The sequence below is a fragment of the Bos indicus genome, unplaced genomic scaffold (assembly GCF_029378745.1).
Source record: "Bos indicus isolate NIAB-ARS_2022 breed Sahiwal x Tharparkar unplaced genomic scaffold, NIAB-ARS_B.indTharparkar_mat_pri_1.0 scaffold_66, whole genome shotgun sequence".
NCBI lineage: Eukaryota > Metazoa > Chordata > Mammalia > Artiodactyla > Bovidae > Bos > Bos indicus.
The window spans coordinates 96,142-116,424 of NW_027223728.1; the positions used below are offsets into that span (position 1 = coordinate 96,142).

At 54.7% G+C, this 20,283-nt stretch overlaps 1 long non-coding RNA gene across 7 annotated transcripts in view; it reads left to right on the forward strand.

Annotated features, from left to right (window-relative positions):
- The window catches only part of LOC139182037 (uncharacterized), a 437,603-nt gene that overhangs the window by 42,529 nt on the left and 374,791 nt on the right, over positions 1-20,283 (forward strand). The window lies entirely within an intron of this gene.

Below are 20,283 nucleotides of genomic sequence, written 5' to 3' on the forward strand. Positions count from 1 at the left end.
CGCCGGTCTCACGACGACATTCCAGACGTGGCCTCGTGGGTGGTTCCACATTCCGAAGGACCCCGATTTCCCGGTCCCCTCTTGATAAGAACCCGATGCCCGGACACCTCTTCGAACTCCACCCTGTGAATGAAGTCAACACGAAGGGGCAGTGACTCGCCCGTGCATCGTCGGGAAAAGACCCCCAGGTTCCAAATACCGCTCGACAAGTGGCCTGTCTCCCCGGGAACACCTCGAGAGGCAAGCGGAGTTCCATGCCTCAACCCAAGACGAGGCCTGACTCTCCTGTCCCAAGTCTGCAGGGACCTTGCGATCGGAGTCTGAAGTCAGAGGAACCCTGAGGTTCCTGCCTCAACTGGAGATGAGGCCCTCTTCCAATGCACCAAACCCAGTGGAGTGCCGAGAGGCCCCTCCCACCTCCAGTTTCCCTGACTTCTCAGAGCCACCATGAGAAGCCCCCTGAGGTCACCTGCACAAGTCGAGGGACCCCAGGGTGTCCTGCCTCAACCCGAGAAAGACCTCGAGAGACCTTCTTCAACACGTCTCGAGGCCAGATTCCCCTACTATGACTTGAGAGTAAAGACGCGCTCCCCCTCGCCATTCGCATGGAGACCCGACTTCCTTGCCGCCCCACGAGAGGCTCACTGACCTCGCCGTCGTACCTCGCGAGAAACCGCACACTGGGGCCGCCGCTCGAGAACAACCCCGAGCCTCCCCCGTCATCGCGACTTGAGGGCCTTCGTCTCCTGTATGGCCTAGAGACCAGTCTCTCGACCTCTCTCCAAACGCCTCAGGAGGCTTGACTCCCTTTAGTCCACCCAGTGAGCTCCAAGAGATACCCGTCGCGACTCGAGAGCAGAGCGGGGTTCTTTGCTTCCACTCGAGATGGATGCCTGTCTCCCCGGGTGCGTCTGGAATGCAACCCCGAGATCCCTTTCGCCCCTGGAGAGGAACATTGGCTTCTGGACACAAGCCTAGATGAGGTCTATTGGCCCTGCAGTCACTCGAGAGCAATCCCCAGCTTTCCTTCGCAACTCGAATGGAAGATTGGACTTCCCTGGGCCAACACAAGAGGCATCCTGAATTCCCCGTCGTAACTCGAGAATCCCGCTGCAACTCGAGAAAATCCACGTGGTTCCCCCGTCATCGCAAGATGAAGCCCTTTCCCGCTACAGTGTCTCAGGAGAAGTCCCACGTTAGGTATTGGAGGTCGAAACGGTACTTGGCACCCTTGATGCGACCCACAAAGTGCCCCGACATCCCGGTCTCCCTCAAGAGGAACACCGAGGTTTTCCCGCACCACTTCCTCTGAGCCCCTTCTACCCTCCTGATCTGGACAGGAGGGTCGACTCCCCTGCTTTGTCTGGAAGGGGTTCCCGACCTTCCGGTCGCACCTCAGGATGAGGCCGGTCTCACGACGACATTCCAGACGTGGCCTCGTGGGTGGTTCCACATTCCGAAGGACCCCGATTTCCCGGTCCCCTCTTGATAAGAACCCGATGCCCGGACACCTCTTCGAACTCCACCCTGTGAATGAAGTCAACACGAAGGGGCAGTGACTCGCCCGTGCATCGTCGGGAAAAGACCCCCAGGTTCCAAATACCGCTCGACAAGTGGCCTGTCTCCCCGGGAACACCTCGAGAGGCAAGCGGAGTTCCATGCCTCAACCCAAGACGAGGCCTGACTCTCCTGTCCCAAGTCTGCAGGGACCTTGCGATCGGAGTCTGAAGTCAGAGGAACCCTGAGGTTCCTGCCTCAACTGGAGATGAGGCCCTCTTCCAATGCACCAAACCCAGTGGAGTGCCGAGAGGCCCCTCCCACCTCCAGTTTCCCTGACTTCTCAGAGCCACCATGAGAAGCCCCCTGAGGTCACCTGCACAAGTCGAGGGACCCCAGGGTGTCCTGCCTCAACCCGAGAAAGACCTCGAGAGACCTTCTTCAACACGTCTCGAGGCCAGATTCCCCTACTGCCGTGAGCCGGCATATTGCATATTGAGTGCATATTGCATATTGCATATTGAGTGCAGCACTTTCCACAGCATCCTCTTTCAGGATCTGGAATAGCTCCACTGGAATTCTATCACTGCTGGGAGCCAGTGAGGAACTCCGCCCATGACAAAGGTCATGAGGAAGGAGGCTCGGCATACGCAAAGGCGGGATCGAGCTTCAGGAGTCCCCCTGGAAATTCTCGAGCATATACCCCCAAAACCAGAGTCTGCCTACTTTCTGCTTGTGCTTTCACCTAAACCTCTGACTTTACGGGGGGCTCTCCCCCACTACCTCTCTCTGAAAAAAGAGTTAGCTTACAGTTCCAGTTAATAATTCCTGGGTGTGACAGTGTTTAACCTACAAACTCCTTTGGAAATCCTCTAGCCTGCCTGAATAGGTTTTTCCGGCCACATGGGATCGTTCAGAGCCTCCCAACTGTGAGAGGCAGGAGATGTTCTAAACTGTCTAAACACAGATTCTTTTGAGTAGTTACAAGATTGATTAGAAATTGTATTGGTGAATGGTTTTTCACTTGTTGGGCCATTGTTTGCTGCTAAGTTTCCATATCCCTTACCTGCTGTGTCCCTGGCAGTGTATTGATTAATATAATTGGTGTAAGTAGTAGCTTTAATGTTTGTAACCTGGGACCCTTGAGTTAATTCTTTTTCTTGTTATAGCCCACCACACCTTTGCTCTGTAGGAATGCAACTTTATCTAATGCTTTTTTGGAGGGTGGCTCCTGACCAACCACCTTTAGAGAAAAATAAGTTTTCTGAAGAAAAGGTCTTAAAATGTTAACAGGCCTCCGGGCCAGAAGATGATGCAAATCACCTAAGCTTTTGCATATGATAAGTTTGCAGGAAGAAAGCCTGGTTTGCTGCAAGACTCGACCCCTTCCCCCATTATCCTCTATGCATAACTTAAGGTATAAAAACTACTTTGAAAAATAAAGTGCGGGCCTTGTTCACCGAAACTTGGTCTCACCATGTCGTTCTTTCTCTTACCTTCTGGCTGAATTATTCAGCCTCTTTTCTCCACTGAATTTCCTCACTGAGCTATCCTCATTCTATTACTCTTTATATCCTTAATTAACATTTAATTAAGCAGTGGTTTCCTGATCTTCGCCTACGCCGTCTCTCCTTCGAATACCCTGGATCAGCCGGGGCTGGTCCCCGGCACCCTACCATGGCTCGAGAGCAATGACGCGCTCGCCCTCGCCACTCGCATGGAGACCCGACTTCCCTGGCGCCCCACGAGAGGCTCACTGACCTCGCCGTCGTACCTCGTGAGAAAGCGCACACTGGGGCCGCCGCTCGAGAACAACCCCAAGACTCCCCCGGCATCGCGAGATGAGGGCCTTCGTCTCCTGCATGGCCTAGAGACCAATCTCGCGACCTCTCTCCAAACGCCTCAGGAGGCTTGACTCGCTTTAGTCCACCCAGTGAGCTCCAAGAGATACCCGTCGCGACTCGAGAGCAGAGCGGGGTTCTTTGCTTCCACTCGAGATGGAGGCCTGTCTCCCCGGGTGTGTCTGGAATGCAACCCCGAGATCCCTGTCGCCCCTGGAGAGGAACACTGGCTTCTGGACACAAGCCTAGATGAGGTCTATTGGCCCTGCAGTCACTCGAGAGAAATCCCCAGCTTTCCTTCGCAACTCGAATGGAAGATTGGACTTCCCTGGGCCTACACAAGAGGCATCCTGAATTCCCCGTCGTAATTCGAGAATCCTGCTACACCTCGAGAAAAACCACGTGGTTCCCCCGTCATCGCAAGATGTAGCCCTGTGCCGCTACAGCGTCTCAGGAGAAGTCCCACTTTAGGAATTGGAGTTCGAAACGGTACTTGTCACCCTTGATGCGACCCACAAAGTGCCCCGACATCCCGGTCTCCCTCGAGAGGAACACCGAAGTTTTCCGGCAACACTTCCTCGGAGCCTCTTCTACCCTCCTGATCTGGACAGGAGGGTCGACTCCCCTGCTTTGTCTGGAAGGGGTTCCCGACCTTCCGGTCGCACCTCAGGATGAGGCCGGTCTCACGACGACATTCCAGACGTGGCCTCGTGGGTGGTTCCACATTCCGAAGGACCCCGATTTCCCGGTCCCCTCTTGATAAGAACCCGATGCCCGGACACCTCTTCGAACTCCACCCTGTGAATGAAGTCAACACGAAGGGGCAGTGACTCGCCCGTGCATCGTCGGGAAAAGACCCCCAGGTTCCAAATACCGCTCGACAAGTGGCCTGTCTCCCCGGGAACACCTCGAGAGGCAAGCGGAGTTCCATGCCTCAACCCAAGACGAGGCCTGACTCTCCTGTCCCAAGTCTGCAGGGACCTTGCGATCGGAGTCTGAAGTCAGAGGAACCCTGAGGTTCCTGCCTCAACTGGAGATGAGGCCCTCTTCCAATGCACCAAACCCAGTGGAGTGCCGAGAGGCCCCTCCCACCTCCAGTTTCCCTGACTTCTCAGAGCCACCATGAGAAGCCCCCTGAGGTCACCTGCACAAGTCGAGGGACCCCAGGGTGTCCTGCCTCAACCCGAGAAAGACCTCGAGAGACCTTCTTCAACACGTCTCGAGGCCAGATTCCCCTACTATGACTTGAGAGTAAAGACGCGCTCCCCCTCGCCATTCGCATGGAGACCCGACTTCCTTGCCGCCCCACGAGAGGCTCACTGACCTCGCCGTCGTACCTCGCGAGAAACCGCACACTGGGGCCGCCGCTCGAGAACAACCCCGAGCCTCCCCCGTCATCGCGACTTGAGGGCCTTCGTCTCCTGTATGGCCTAGAGACCAGTCTCTCGACCTCTCTCCAAACGCCTCAGGAGGCTTGACTCCCTTTAGTCCACCCAGTGAGCTCCAAGAGATACCCGTCGCGACTCGAGAGCAGAGCGGGGTTCTTTGCTTCCACTCGAGATGGATGCCTGTCTCCCCGGGTGCGTCTGGAATGCAACCCCGAGATCCCTTTCGCCCCTGGAGAGGAACATTGGCTTCTGGACACAAGCCTAGATGAGGTCTATTGGCCCTGCAGTCACTCGAGAGCAATCCCCAGCTTTCCTTCGCAACTCGAATGGAAGATTGGACTTCCCTGGGCCAACACAAGAGGCATCCTGAATTCCCCGTCGTAACTCGAGAATCCCGCTGCAACTCGAGAAAATCCACGTGGTTCCCCCGTCATCGCAAGATGAAGCCCTTTCCCGCTACAGTGTCTCAGGAGAAGTCCCACGTTAGGTATTGGAGGTCGAAACGGTACTTGGCACCCTTGATGCGACCCACAAAGTGCCCCGACATCCCGGTCTCCCTCAAGAGGAACACCGAGGTTTTCCCGCACCACTTCCTCTGAGCCCCTTCTACCCTCCTGATCTGGACAGGAGGGTCGACTCCCCTGCTTTGTCTGGAAGGGGTTCCCGACCTTCCGGTCGCACCTCAGGATGAGGCCGGTCTCACGACGACATTCCAGACGTGGCCTCGTGGGTGGTTCCACATTCCGAAGGACCCCGATTTCCCGGTCCCCTCTTGATAAGAACCCGATGCCCGGACACCTCTTCGAACTCCACCCTGTGAATGAAGTCAACACGAAGGGGCAGTGACTCGCCCGTGCATCGTCGGGAAAAGACCCCCAGGTTCCAAATACCGCTCGACAAGTGGCCTGTCTCCCCGGGAACACCTCGAGAGGCAAGCGGAGTTCCATGCCTCAACCCAAGACGAGGCCTGACTCTCCTGTCCCAAGTCTGCAGGGACCTTGCGATCGGAGTCTGAAGTCAGAGGAACCCTGAGGTTCCTGCCTCAACTGGAGATGAGGCCCTCTTCCAATGCACCAAACCCAGTGGAGTGCCGAGAGGCCCCTCCCACCTCCAGTTTCCCTGACTTCTCAGAGCCACCATGAGAAGCCCCCTGAGGTCACCTGCACAAGTCGAGGGACCCCAGGGTGTCCTGCCTCAACCCGAGAAAGACCTCGAGAGACCTTCTTCAACACGTCTCGAGGCCAGATTCCCCTACTGCCGTGAGCCGGCATATTGCATATTGAGTGCATATTGCATATTGCATATTGAGTGCAGCACTTTCCACAGCATCATCTTTCAGGATCTGGAATAGCTCCACTGGAATTCTATCACTGCTGGGAGCCAGTGAGGAACTCCGCCCATGACAAAGGTCATGAGGAAGGAGGCTCGGCATACGCAAAGGCGGGATCGAGCTTCAGGAGTCCCCCTGGAAATTCTCGAGCATATACCCCCAAAACCAGAGTCTGCCTACTTTCTGCTTGTGCTTTCACCTAAACCTCTGACTTTACGGGGGGCTCTCCCCCACTACCTCTCTCTGAAAAAAGAGTTAGCTTACAGTTCCAGTTAATAATTCCTGGGTGTGACAGTGTTTAACCTACAAACTCCTTTGGAAATCCTCTAGCCTGCCTGAATAGGTTTTTCCGGCCACATGGGATCGTTCAGAGCCTCCCAACTGTGAGAGGCAGGAGATGTTCTAAACTGTCTAAACACAGATTCTTTTGAGTAGTTACAAGATTGATTAGAAATTGTATTGGTGAATGGTTTTTCACTTGTTGGGCCATTGTTTGCTGCTAAGTTTCCATATCCCTTACCTGCTGTGTCCCTGGCAGTGTATTGATTAATATAATTGGTGTAAGTAGTAGCTTTAATGTTTGTAACCTGGGACCCTTGAGTTAATTCTTTTTCTTGTTATAGCCCACCACACCTTTGCTCTGTAGGAATGCAACTTTATCTAATGCTTTTTTGGAGGGTGGCTCCTGACCAACCACCTTTAGAGAAAAATAAGTTTTCTGAAGAAAAGGTCTTAAAATGTTAACAGGCCTCCGGGCCAGAAGATGATGCAAATCACCTAAGCTTTTGCATATGATAAGTTTGCAGGAAGAAAGCCTGGTTTGCTGCAAGACTCGACCCCTTCCCCCATTATCCTCTATGCATAACTTAAGGTATAAAAACTACTTTGAAAAATAAAGTGCGGGCCTTGTTCACCGAAACTTGGTCTCACCATGTCGTTCTTTCTCTTACCTTCTGGCTGAATTATTCAGCCTCTTTTCTCCACTGAATTTCCTCACTGAGCTATCCTCATTCTATTACTCTTTATATCCTTAATTAACATTTAATTAAGCAGTGGTTTCCTGATCTTCGCCTACGCCGTCTCTCCTTCGAATACCCTGGATCAGCCGGGGCTGGTCCCCGGCACCCTACCATGGCTCGAGAGCAATGACGCGCTCGCCCTCGCCACTCGCATGGAGACCCGACTTCCCTGGCGCCCCACGAGAGGCTCACTGACCTCGCCGTCGTACCTCGTGAGAAAGCGCACACTGGGGCCGCCGCTCGAGAACAACCCCAAGACTCCCCCGGCATCGCGAGATGAGGGCCTTCGTCTCCTGCATGGCCTAGAGACCAATCTCGCGACCTCTCTCCAAACGCCTCAGGAGGCTTGACTCGCTTTAGTCCACCCAGTGAGCTCCAAGAGATACCCGTCGCGACTCGAGAGCAGAGCGGGGTTCTTTGCTTCCACTCGAGATGGAGGCCTGTCTCCCCGGGTGTGTCTGGAATGCAACCCCGAGATCCCTGTCGCCCCTGGAGAGGAACACTGGCTTCTGGACACAAGCCTAGATGAGGTCTATTGGCCCTGCAGTCACTCGAGAGAAATCCCCAGCTTTCCTTCGCAACTCGAATGGAAGATTGGACTTCCCTGGGCCTACACAAGAGGCATCCTGAATTCCCCGTCGTAATTCGAGAATCCTGCTACACCTCGAGAAAAACCACGTGGTTCCCCCGTCATCGCAAGATGTAGCCCTGTGCCGCTACAGCGTCTCAGGAGAAGTCCCACTTTAGGAATTGGAGTTCGAAACGGTACTTGTCACCCTTGATGCGACCCACAAAGTGCCCCGACATCCCGGTCTCCCTCGAGAGGAACACCGAAGTTTTCCGGCAACACTTCCTCGGAGCCTCTTCTACCCTCCTGATCTGGACAGGAGGGTCGACTCCCCTGCTTTGTCTGGAAGGGGTTCCCGACCTTCCGGTCGCACCTCAGGATGAGGCCGGTCTCACGACGACATTCCAGACGTGGCCTCGTGGGTGGTTCCACATTCCGAAGGACCCCGATTTCCCGGTCCCCTCTTGATAAGAACCCGATGCCCGGACACCTCTTCGAACTCCACCCTGTGAATGAAGTCAACACGAAGGGGCAGTGACTCGCCCGTGCATCGTCGGGAAAAGACCCCCAGGTTCCAAATACCGCTCGACAAGTGGCCTGTCTCCCCGGGAACACCTCGAGAGGCAAGCGGAGTTCCATGCCTCAACCCAAGACGAGGCCTGACTCTCCTGTCCCAAGTCTGCAGGGACCTTGCGATCGGAGTCTGAAGTCAGAGGAACCCTGAGGTTCCTGCCTCAACTGGAGATGAGGCCCTCTTCCAATGCACCAAACCCAGTGGAGTGCCGAGAGGCCCCTCCCACCTCCAGTTTCCCTGACTTCTCAGAGCCACCATGAGAAGCCCCCTGAGGTCACCTGCACAAGTCGAGGGACCCCAGGGTGTCCTGCCTCAACCCGAGAAAGACCTCGAGAGACCTTCTTCAACACGTCTCGAGGCCAGATTCCCCTACTATGACTTGAGAGTAAAGACGCGCTCCCCCTCGCCATTCGCATGGAGACCCGACTTCCTTGCCGCCCCACGAGAGGCTCACTGACCTCGCCGTCGTACCTCGCGAGAAACCGCACACTGGGGCCGCCGCTCGAGAACAACCCCGAGCCTCCCCCGTCATCGCGACTTGAGGGCCTTCGTCTCCTGTATGGCCTAGAGACCAGTCTCTCGACCTCTCTCCAAACGCCTCAGGAGGCTTGACTCCCTTTAGTCCACCCAGTGAGCTCCAAGAGATACCCGTCGCGACTCGAGAGCAGAGCGGGGTTCTTTGCTTCCACTCGAGATGGATGCCTGTCTCCCCGGGTGCGTCTGGAATGCAACCCCGAGATCCCTTTCGCCCCTGGAGAGGAACATTGGCTTCTGGACACAAGCCTAGATGAGGTCTATTGGCCCTGCAGTCACTCGAGAGCAATCCCCAGCTTTCCTTCGCAACTCGAATGGAAGATTGGACTTCCCTGGGCCAACACAAGAGGCATCCTGAATTCCCCGTCGTAACTCGAGAATCCCGCTGCAACTCGAGAAAATCCACGTGGTTCCCCCGTCATCGCAAGATGAAGCCCTTTCCCGCTACAGTGTCTCAGGAGAAGTCCCACGTTAGGTATTGGAGGTCGAAACGGTACTTGGCACCCTTGATGCGACCCACAAAGTGCCCCGACATCCCGGTCTCCCTCAAGAGGAACACCGAGGTTTTCCCGCACCACTTCCTCTGAGCCCCTTCTACCCTCCTGATCTGGACAGGAGGGTCGACTCCCCTGCTTTGTCTGGAAGGGGTTCCCGACCTTCCGGTCGCACCTCAGGATGAGGCCGGTCTCACGACGACATTCCAGACGTGGCCTCGTGGGTGGTTCCACATTCCGAAGGACCCCGATTTCCCGGTCCCCTCTTGATAAGAACCCGATGCCCGGACACCTCTTCGAACTCCACCCTGTGAATGAAGTCAACACGAAGGGGCAGTGACTCGCCCGTGCATCGTCGGGAAAAGACCCCCAGGTTCCAAATACCGCTCGACAAGTGGCCTGTCTCCCCGGGAACACCTCGAGAGGCAAGCGGAGTTCCATGCCTCAACCCAAGACGAGGCCTGACTCTCCTGTCCCAAGTCTGCAGGGACCTTGCGATCGGAGTCTGAAGTCAGAGGAACCCTGAGGTTCCTGCCTCAACTGGAGATGAGGCCCTCTTCCAATGCACCAAACCCAGTGGAGTGCCGAGAGGCCCCTCCCACCTCCAGTTTCCCTGACTTCTCAGAGCCACCATGAGAAGCCCCCTGAGGTCACCTGCACAAGTCGAGGGACCCCAGGGTGTCCTGCCTCAACCCGAGAAAGACCTCGAGAGACCTTCTTCAACACGTCTCGAGGCCAGATTCCCCTACTGCCGTGAGCCGGCATATTGCATATTGAGTGCATATTGCATATTGCATATTGAGTGCAGCACTTTCCACAGCATCCTCTTTCAGGATCTGGAATAGCTCCACTGGAATTCTATCACTGCTGGGAGCCAGTGAGGAACTCCGCCCATGACAAAGGTCATGAGGAAGGAGGCTCGGCATACGCAAAGGCGGGATCGAGCTTCAGGAGTCCCCCTGGAAATTCTCGAGCATATACCCCCAAAACCAGAGTCTGCCTACTTTCTGCTTGTGCTTTCACCTAAACCTCTGACTTTACGGGGGGCTCTCCCCCACTACCTCTCTCTGAAAAAAGAGTTAGCTTACAGTTCCAGTTAATAATTCCTGGGTGTGACAGTGTTTAACCTACAAACTCCTTTGGAAATCCTCTAGCCTGCCTGAATAGGTTTTTCCGGCCACATGGGATCGTTCAGAGCCTCCCAACTGTGAGAGGCAGGAGATGTTCTAAACTGTCTAAACACAGATTCTTTTGAGTAGTTACAAGATTGATTAGAAATTGTATTGGTGAATGGTTTTTCACTTGTTGGGCCATTGTTTGCTGCTAAGTTTCCATATCCCTTACCTGCTGTGTCCCTGGCAGTGTATTGATTAATATAATTGGTGTAAGTAGTAGCTTTAATGTTTGTAACCTGGGACCCTTGAGTTAATTCTTTTTCTTGTTATAGCCCACCACACCTTTGCTCTGTAGGAATGCAACTTTATCTAATGCTTTTTTGGAGGGTGGCTCCTGACCAACCACCTTTAGAGAAAAATAAGTTTTCTGAAGAAAAGGTCTTAAAATGTTAACAGGCCTCCGGGCCAGAAGATGATGCAAATCACCTAAGCTTTTGCATATGATAAGTTTGCAGGAAGAAAGCCTGGTTTGCTGCAAGACTCGACCCCTTCCCCCATTATCCTCTATGCATAACTTAAGGTATAAAAACTACTTTGAAAAATAAAGTGCGGGCCTTGTTCACCGAAACTTGGTCTCACCATGTCGTTCTTTCTCTTACCTTCTGGCTGAATTATTCAGCCTCTTTTCTCCACTGAATTTCCTCACTGAGCTATCCTCATTCTATTACTCTTTATATCCTTAATTAACATTTAATTAAGCAGTGGTTTCCTGATCTTCGCCTACGCCGTCTCTCCTTCGAATACCCTGGATCAGCCGGGGCTGGTCCCCGGCACCCTACCATGGCTCGAGAGCAATGACGCGCTCGCCCTCGCCACTCGCATGGAGACCCGACTTCCCTGGCGCCCCACGAGAGGCTCACTGACCTCGCCGTCGTACCTCGTGAGAAAGCGCACACTGGGGCCGCCGCTCGAGAACAACCCCAAGACTCCCCCGGCATCGCGAGATGAGGGCCTTCGTCTCCTGCATGGCCTAGAGACCAATCTCGCGACCTCTCTCCAAACGCCTCAGGAGGCTTGACTCGCTTTAGTCCACCCAGTGAGCTCCAAGAGATACCCGTCGCGACTCGAGAGCAGAGCGGGGTTCTTTGCTTCCACTCGAGATGGAGGCCTGTCTCCCCGGGTGTGTCTGGAATGCAACCCCGAGATCCCTGTCGCCCCTGGAGAGGAACACTGGCTTCTGGACACAAGCCTAGATGAGGTCTATTGGCCCTGCAGTCACTCGAGAGAAATCCCCAGCTTTCCTTCGCAACTCGAATGGAAGATTGGACTTCCCTGGGCCTACACAAGAGGCATCCTGAATTCCCCGTCGTAATTCGAGAATCCTGCTACACCTCGAGAAAAACCACGTGGTTCCCCCGTCATCGCAAGATGTAGCCCTGTGCCGCTACAGCGTCTCAGGAGAAGTCCCACTTTAGGAATTGGAGTTCGAAACGGTACTTGTCACCCTTGATGCGACCCACAAAGTGCCCCGACATCCCGGTCTCCCTCGAGAGGAACACCGAAGTTTTCCGGCAACACTTCCTCGGAGCCTCTTCTACCCTCCTGATCTGGACAGGAGGGTCGACTCCCCTGCTTTGTCTGGAAGGGGTTCCCGACCTTCCGGTCGCACCTCAGGATGAGGCCGGTCTCACGACGACATTCCAGACGTGGCCTCGTGGGTGGTTCCACATTCCGAAGGACCCCGATTTCCCGGTCCCCTCTTGATAAGAACCCGATGCCCGGACACCTCTTCGAACTCCACCCTGTGAATGAAGTCAACACGAAGGGGCAGTGACTCGCCCGTGCATCGTCGGGAAAAGACCCCCAGGTTCCAAATACCGCTCGACAAGTGGCCTGTCTCCCCGGGAACACCTCGAGAGGCAAGCGGAGTTCCATGCCTCAACCCAAGACGAGGCCTGACTCTCCTGTCCCAAGTCTGCAGGGACCTTGCGATCGGAGTCTGAAGTCAGAGGAACCCTGAGGTTCCTGCCTCAACTGGAGATGAGGCCCTCTTCCAATGCACCAAACCCAGTGGAGTGCCGAGAGGCCCCTCCCACCTCCAGTTTCCCTGACTTCTCAGAGCCACCATGAGAAGCCCCCTGAGGTCACCTGCACAAGTCGAGGGACCCCAGGGTGTCCTGCCTCAACCCGAGAAAGACCTCGAGAGACCTTCTTCAACACGTCTCGAGGCCAGATTCCCCTACTATGACTTGAGAGTAAAGACGCGCTCCCCCTCGCCATTCGCATGGAGACCCGACTTCCTTGCCGCCCCACGAGAGGCTCACTGACCTCGCCGTCGTACCTCGCGAGAAACCGCACACTGGGGCCGCCGCTCGAGAACAACCCCGAGCCTCCCCCGTCATCGCGACTTGAGGGCCTTCGTCTCCTGTATGGCCTAGAGACCAGTCTCTCGACCTCTCTCCAAACGCCTCAGGAGGCTTGACTCCCTTTAGTCCACCCAGTGAGCTCCAAGAGATACCCGTCGCGACTCGAGAGCAGAGCGGGGTTCTTTGCTTCCACTCGAGATGGATGCCTGTCTCCCCGGGTGCGTCTGGAATGCAACCCCGAGATCCCTTTCGCCCCTGGAGAGGAACATTGGCTTCTGGACACAAGCCTAGATGAGGTCTATTGGCCCTGCAGTCACTCGAGAGCAATCCCCAGCTTTCCTTCGCAACTCGAATGGAAGATTGGACTTCCCTGGGCCAACACAAGAGGCATCCTGAATTCCCCGTCGTAACTCGAGAATCCCGCTGCAACTCGAGAAAATCCACGTGGTTCCCCCGTCATCGCAAGATGAAGCCCTTTCCCGCTACAGTGTCTCAGGAGAAGTCCCACGTTAGGTATTGGAGGTCGAAACGGTACTTGGCACCCTTGATGCGACCCACAAAGTGCCCCGACATCCCGGTCTCCCTCAAGAGGAACACCGAGGTTTTCCCGCACCACTTCCTCTGAGCCCCTTCTACCCTCCTGATCTGGACAGGAGGGTCGACTCCCCTGCTTTGTCTGGAAGGGGTTCCCGACCTTCCGGTCGCACCTCAGGATGAGGCCGGTCTCACGACGACATTCCAGACGTGGCCTCGTGGGTGGTTCCACATTCCGAAGGACCCCGATTTCCCGGTCCCCTCTTGATAAGAACCCGATGCCCGGACACCTCTTCGAACTCCACCCTGTGAATGAAGTCAACACGAAGGGGCAGTGACTCGCCCGTGCATCGTCGGGAAAAGACCCCCAGGTTCCAAATACCGCTCGACAAGTGGCCTGTCTCCCCGGGAACACCTCGAGAGGCAAGCGGAGTTCCATGCCTCAACCCAAGACGAGGCCTGACTCTCCTGTCCCAAGTCTGCAGGGACCTTGCGATCGGAGTCTGAAGTCAGAGGAACCCTGAGGTTCCTGCCTCAACTGGAGATGAGGCCCTCTTCCAATGCACCAAACCCAGTGGAGTGCCGAGAGGCCCCTCCCACCTCCAGTTTCCCTGACTTCTCAGAGCCACCATGAGAAGCCCCCTGAGGTCACCTGCACAAGTCGAGGGACCCCAGGGTGTCCTGCCTCAACCCGAGAAAGACCTCGAGAGACCTTCTTCAACACGTCTCGAGGCCAGATTCCCCTACTGCCGTGAGCCGGCATATTGCATATTGAGTGCATATTGCATATTGCATATTGAGTGCAGCACTTTCCACAGCATCCTCTTTCAGGATCTGGAATAGCTCCACTGGAATTCTATCACTGCTGGGAGCCAGTGAGGAACTCCGCCCATGACAAAGGTCATGAGGAAGGAGGCTCGGCATACGCAAAGGCGGGATCGAGCTTCAGGAGTCCCCCTGGAAATTCTCGAGCATATACCCCCAAAACCAGAGTCTGCCTACTTTCTGCTTGTGCTTTCACCTAAACCTCTGACTTTACGGGGGGCTCTCCCCCACTACCTCTCTCTGAAAAAAGAGTTAGCTTACAGTTCCAGTTAATAATTCCTGGGTGTGACAGTGTTTAACCTACAAACTCCTTTGGAAATCCTCTAGCCTGCCTGAATAGGTTTTTCCGGCCACATGGGATCGTTCAGAGCCTCCCAACTGTGAGAGGCAGGAGATGTTCTAAACTGTCTAAACACAGATTCTTTTGAGTAGTTACAAGATTGATTAGAAATTGTATTGGTGAATGGTTTTTCACTTGTTGGGCCATTGTTTGCTGCTAAGTTTCCATATCCCTTACCTGCTGTGTCCCTGGCAGTGTATTGATTAATATAATTGGTGTAAGTAGTAGCTTTAATGTTTGTAACCTGGGACCCTTGAGTTAATTCTTTTTCTTGTTATAGCCCACCACACCTTTGCTCTGTAGGAATGCAACTTTATCTAATGCTTTTTTGGAGGGTGGCTCCTGACCAACCACCTTTAGAGAAAAATAAGTTTTCTGAAGAAAAGGTCTTAAAATGTTAACAGGCCTCCGGGCCAGAAGATGATGCAAATCACCTAAGCTTTTGCATATGATAAGTTTGCAGGAAGAAAGCCTGGTTTGCTGCAAGACTCGACCCCTTCCCCCATTATCCTCTATGCATAACTTAAGGTATAAAAACTACTTTGAAAAATAAAGTGCGGGCCTTGTTCACCGAAACTTGGTCTCACCATGTCGTTCTTTCTCTTACCTTCTGGCTGAATTATTCAGCCTCTTTTCTCCACTGAATTTCCTCACTGAGCTATCCTCATTCTATTACTCTTTATATCCTTAATTAACATTTAATTAAGCAGTGGTTTCCTGATCTTCGCCTACGCCGTCTCTCCTTCGAATACCCTGGATCAGCCGGGGCTGGTCCCCGGCACCCTACCATGGCTCGAGAGCAATGAGGCGCTCGCCCTCGCCACTCGCATGGAGACCCGACTTCCCTGGCGCCCCACGAGAGGCTCACTGACCTCGCCGTCGTACCTCGTGAGAAAGCGCACACTGGGGCCGCCGCTCGAGAACAACCCCAAGACTCCCCCGGCATCGCGAGATGAGGGCCTTCGTCTCCTGCATGGCCTAGAGACCAATCTCGCGACCTCTCTCCAAACGCCTCAGGAGGCTTGACTCGCTTTAGTCCACCCAGTGAGCTCCAAGAGATACCCGTCGCGACTCGAGAGCAGAGCGGGGTTCTTTGCTTCCACTCGAGATGGAGGCCTGTCTCCCCGGGTGTGTCTGGAATGCAACCCCGAGATCCCTGTCGCCCCTGGAGAGGAACACTGGCTTCTGGACACAAGCCTAGATGAGGTCTATTGGCCCTGCAGTCACTCGAGAGAAATCCCCAGCTTTCCTTCGCAACTCGAATGGAAGATTGGACTTCCCTGGGCCTACACAAGAGGCATCCTGAATTCCCCGTCGTAATTCGAGAATCCTGCTACACCTCGAGAAAAACCACGTGGTTCCCCCGTCATCGCAAGATGTAGCCCTGTGCCGCTACAGCGTCTCAGGAGAAGTCCCACTTTAGGAATTGGAGTTCGAAACGGTACTTGTCACCCTTGATGCGACCCACAAAGTGCCCCGACATCCCGGTCTCCCTCGAGAGGAACACCGAAGTTTTCCGGCAACACTTCCTCGGAGCCTCTTCTACCCTCCTGATCTGGACAGGAGGGTCGACTCCCCTGCTTTGTCTGGAAGGGGTTCCCGACCTTCCGGTCGCACCTCAGGATGAGGCCGGTCTCACGACGACATTCCAGACGTGGCCTCGTGGGTGGTTCCACATTCCGAAGGACCCCGATTTCCCGGTCCCCTCTTGATAAGAACCCGATGCCCGGACACCTCTTCGAACTCCACCCTGTGAATGAAGTCAACACGAAGGGGCAGTGACTCGCCCGTGCATCGTCGGGAAAAGACCCCCAGGTTCCAAATACCGCTCGACAAGTGGCCTGTCTCCCCGGGAACACCTCGAGAGGCAAGCGGAGTTCCATGCCTCAACCCAAGACGAGGCCTGACTCTCCTGTCCCAAGTCTGCAGGGACCTTGCGATCGGAGTCTGAAGTCAGAGGAACCCTGAGGTTCCTGCCTCAACTGGAGATGAGGCCCTCTTCCAATGCACCAAACCCAGTGGAGTGCCGAGAGGCCCCTCCCACCTCCAGTTTCCCTGACTTCTCAGAGCCACCATGAGAAGCCCCCTGAGGTCACCTGCACAAGTCGAGGGACCCCAGGGTGTCCTGCCTCAACCCGAGAAAGACCTCGAGAGACCTTCTTCAACACGTCTCGAGGCCAGATTCCCCTACTATGACTTGAGAGTAAAGACGCGCTCCCCCTCGCCATTCGCATGGAGACCCGACTTCCTTGCCGCCCCACGAGAGGCTCACTGACCTCGCCGTCGTACCTCGCGAGAAACCGCACACTGGGGCCGCCGCTCGAGAACAACCCCGAGCCTCCCCCGTCATCGCGACTTGAGGGCCTTCGTCTCCTGTATGGCCTAGAGACCAGTCTCTCGACCTCTCTCCAAACGCCTCAGGAGGCTTGACTCCCTTTAGTCCACCCAGTGAGCTCCAAGAGATACCCGTCGCGACTCGAGAGCAGAGCGGGGTTCTTTGCTTCCACTCGAGATGGATGCCTGTCTCCCCGGGTGCGTCTGGAATGCAACCCCGAGATCCCTTTCGCCCCTGGAGAGGAACATTGGCTTCTGGACACAAGCCTAGATGAGGTCTATTGGCCCTGCAGTCACTCGAGAGCAATCCCCAGCTTTCCTTCGCAACTCGAATGGAAGATTGGACTTCCCTGGGCCAACACAAGAGGCATCCTGAATTCCCCGTCGTAACTCGAGAATCCCGCTGCAACTCGAGAAAATCCACGTGGTTCCCCCGTCATCGCAAGATGAAGCCCTTTCCCGCTACAGTGTCTCAGGAGAAGTCCCACGTTAGGTATTGGAGGTCGAAACGGTACTTGGCACCCTTGATGCGACCCACAAAGTGCCCCGACATCCCGGTCTCCCTCAAGAGGAACACCGAGGTTTTCCCGCACCACTTCCTCTGAGCCCCTTCTACCCTCCTGATCTGGACAGGAGGGTCGACTCCCCTGCTTTGTCTGGAAGGGGTTCCCGACCTTCCGGTCGCACCTCAGGATGAGGCCGGTCTCACGACGACATTCCAGACGTGGCCTCGTGGGTGGTTCCACATTCCGAAGGACCCCGATTTCCCGGTCCCCTCTTGATAAGAACCCGATGCCCGGACACCTCTTCGAACTCCACCCTGTGAATGAAGTCAACACGAAGGGGCAGTGACTCGCCCGTGCATCGTCGGGAAAAGACCCCCAGGTTCCAAATACCGCTCGACAAGTGGCCTGTCTCCCCGGGAACACCTCGAGAGGCAAGCGGAGTTCCATGCCTCAACCCAAGACGAGGCCTGACTCTCCTGTCCCAAGTCTGCAGGGACCTTGCGATCGGAGTCTGAAGTCAGAGGAACCCTGAGGTTCCTGCCTCAACTGGAGATGAGGCCCTCTTCCAATGCACCAAACCCAGTGGAGTGCCGAGAGGCCCCTCCCACCTCCAGTTTCCCTGACTTCTCAGAGCCACCATGAGAAGCCCCCTGAGGTCACCTGCACAAGTCGAGGGACCCCAGGGTGTCCTGCCTCAACCCGAGAAAGACCTCGAGAGACCTTCTTCAACACGTCTCGAGGCCAGATTCCCCTACTGCCGTGAGCCGGCATATTGCATATTGAGTGCATATTGCATATTGCATATTGAGTGCAGCACTTTCCACAGCATCCTCTTTCAGGATCTGGAATAGCTCCACTGGAATTCTATCACTGCTGGGAGCCAGTGAGGAACTCCGCCCATGACAAAGGTCATGAGGAAGGAGGCTCGGCATACGCAAAGGCGGGATCGAGCTTCAGGAGTCCCCCTGGAAATTCTCGAGCATATACCCCCAAAACCAGAGTCTGCCTACTTTCTGCTTGTGCTTTCACCTAAACCTCTGACTTTACGGGGGGCTCTCCCCCACTACCTCTCTCTGAAAAAAGAGTTAGCTTACAGTTCCAGTTAATAATTCCTGGGTGTGACAGTGTTTAACCTACAAACTCCTTTGGAAATCCTCTAGCCTGCCTGAATAGGTTTTTCCGGCCACATGGGATCGTTCAGAGCCTCCCAACTGTGAGAGGCAGGAGATGTTCTAAACTGTCTAAACACAGATTCTTTTGAGTAGTTACAAGATTGATTAGAAATTGTATTGGTGAATGGTTTTTCACTTGTTGGGCCATTGTTTGCTGCTAAGTTTCCATATCCCTTACCTGCTGTGTCCCTGGCAGTGTATTGATTAATATAATTGGTGTAAGTAGTAGCTTTAATGTTTGTAACCTGGGACCCTTGAGTTAATTCTTTTTCTTGTTATAGCCCACCACACCTTTGCTCTGTAGGAATGCAACTTTATCTAATGCTTTTTTGGAGGGTGGCTCCTGACCAACCACCTTTAGAGAAAAATAAGTTTTCTGAAGAAAAGGTCTTAAAATGTTAACAGGCCTCCGGGCCAGAAGATGATGCAAATCACCTAAGCTTTTGCATATGATAAGTTTGCAGGAAGAAAGCCTGGTTTGCTGCAAGACTCGACCCCTTCCCCCATTATCCTCTATGCATAACTTAAGGTATAAAAACTACTTTGAAAAATAAAGTGCGGGCCTTGTTCACCGAAACTTGGTCTCACCATGTCGTTCTTTCTCTTACCTTCTGGCTGAATTATTCAGCCTCTTTTCTCCACTGAATTTCCTCACTGAGCTATCCTCATTCTATTACTCTTTATATCCTTAATTAACATTTAATTAAGCAGTGGTTTCCTGATCTTCGCCTACGCCGTCTCTCCTTCGAATACCCTGGATCAGCCGGGGCTGGTCCCCGGCACCCTACCATGGCTCGAGAGCAATGAGGCGCTCGCCCTCGCCACTCGCATGGAGACCCGACTTCCCTGGCGCCCCACGAGAGGCTCACTGACCTCGCCGTCGTACCTCGTGAGAAAGCGCACACTGGGGCCGCCGCTCGAGAACAACCCCAAGACTCCCCCGGCATCGCGAGATGAGGGCCTTCGTCTCCTGCATGGCCTAGAGACCAATCTCGCGACCTCTCTCCAAACGCCTCAGGAGGCTTGACTCGCTTTAGTCCACCCAGTGAGCTCCAAGAGATACCCGTCGCGACTCGAGAGCAGAGCGGGGTTCTTTGCTTCCACTCGAGATGGAGGCCTGTCTCCCCGGGTGTGTCTGGAATGCAACCCCGAGATCCCTGTCGCCCCTGGAGAGGAACACTGGCTTCTGGACACAAGCCTAGATGAGGTCTATTGGCCCTGCAGTCACTCGAGAGAAATCCCCAGCTTTCCTTCGCAACTCGAATGGAAGATTGGACTTCCCTGGGCCTACACAAGAGGCATCCTGAATTCCCCGTCGTAATTCGAGAATCCTGCTACACCTCGAGAAAAACCACGTGGTTCCCCCGTCATCGCAAGATGTAGCCCTGTGCCGCTACAGCGTCTCAGGAGAAGTCCCACTTTAGGAATTGGAGTTCGAAACGGTACTTGTCACCCTTGATGCGACCCACAAAGTGCCCCGACATCCCGGTCTCCCTCGAGAGGAACACCGAAGTTTTCCGGCAACACTTCCTCGGAGCCTCTTCTACCCTCCTGATCTGGACAGGAGGGTCGACTCCCCTGCTTTGTCTGGAAGGGGTTCCCGACCTTCCGGTCGCACCTCAGGATGAGGCCGGTCTCACGACGACATTCCAGACGTGGCCTCGTGGGTGGTTCCACATTCCGAAGGACCCCGATTTCCCGGTCCCCTCTTGATAAGAACCCGATGCCCGGACACCTCTTCGAACTCCACCCTGTGAATGAAGTCAACACGAAGGGGCAGTGACTCGCCCGTGCATCGTCGGGAAAAGACCCCCAGGTTCCAAATACCGCTCGACAAGTGGCCTGT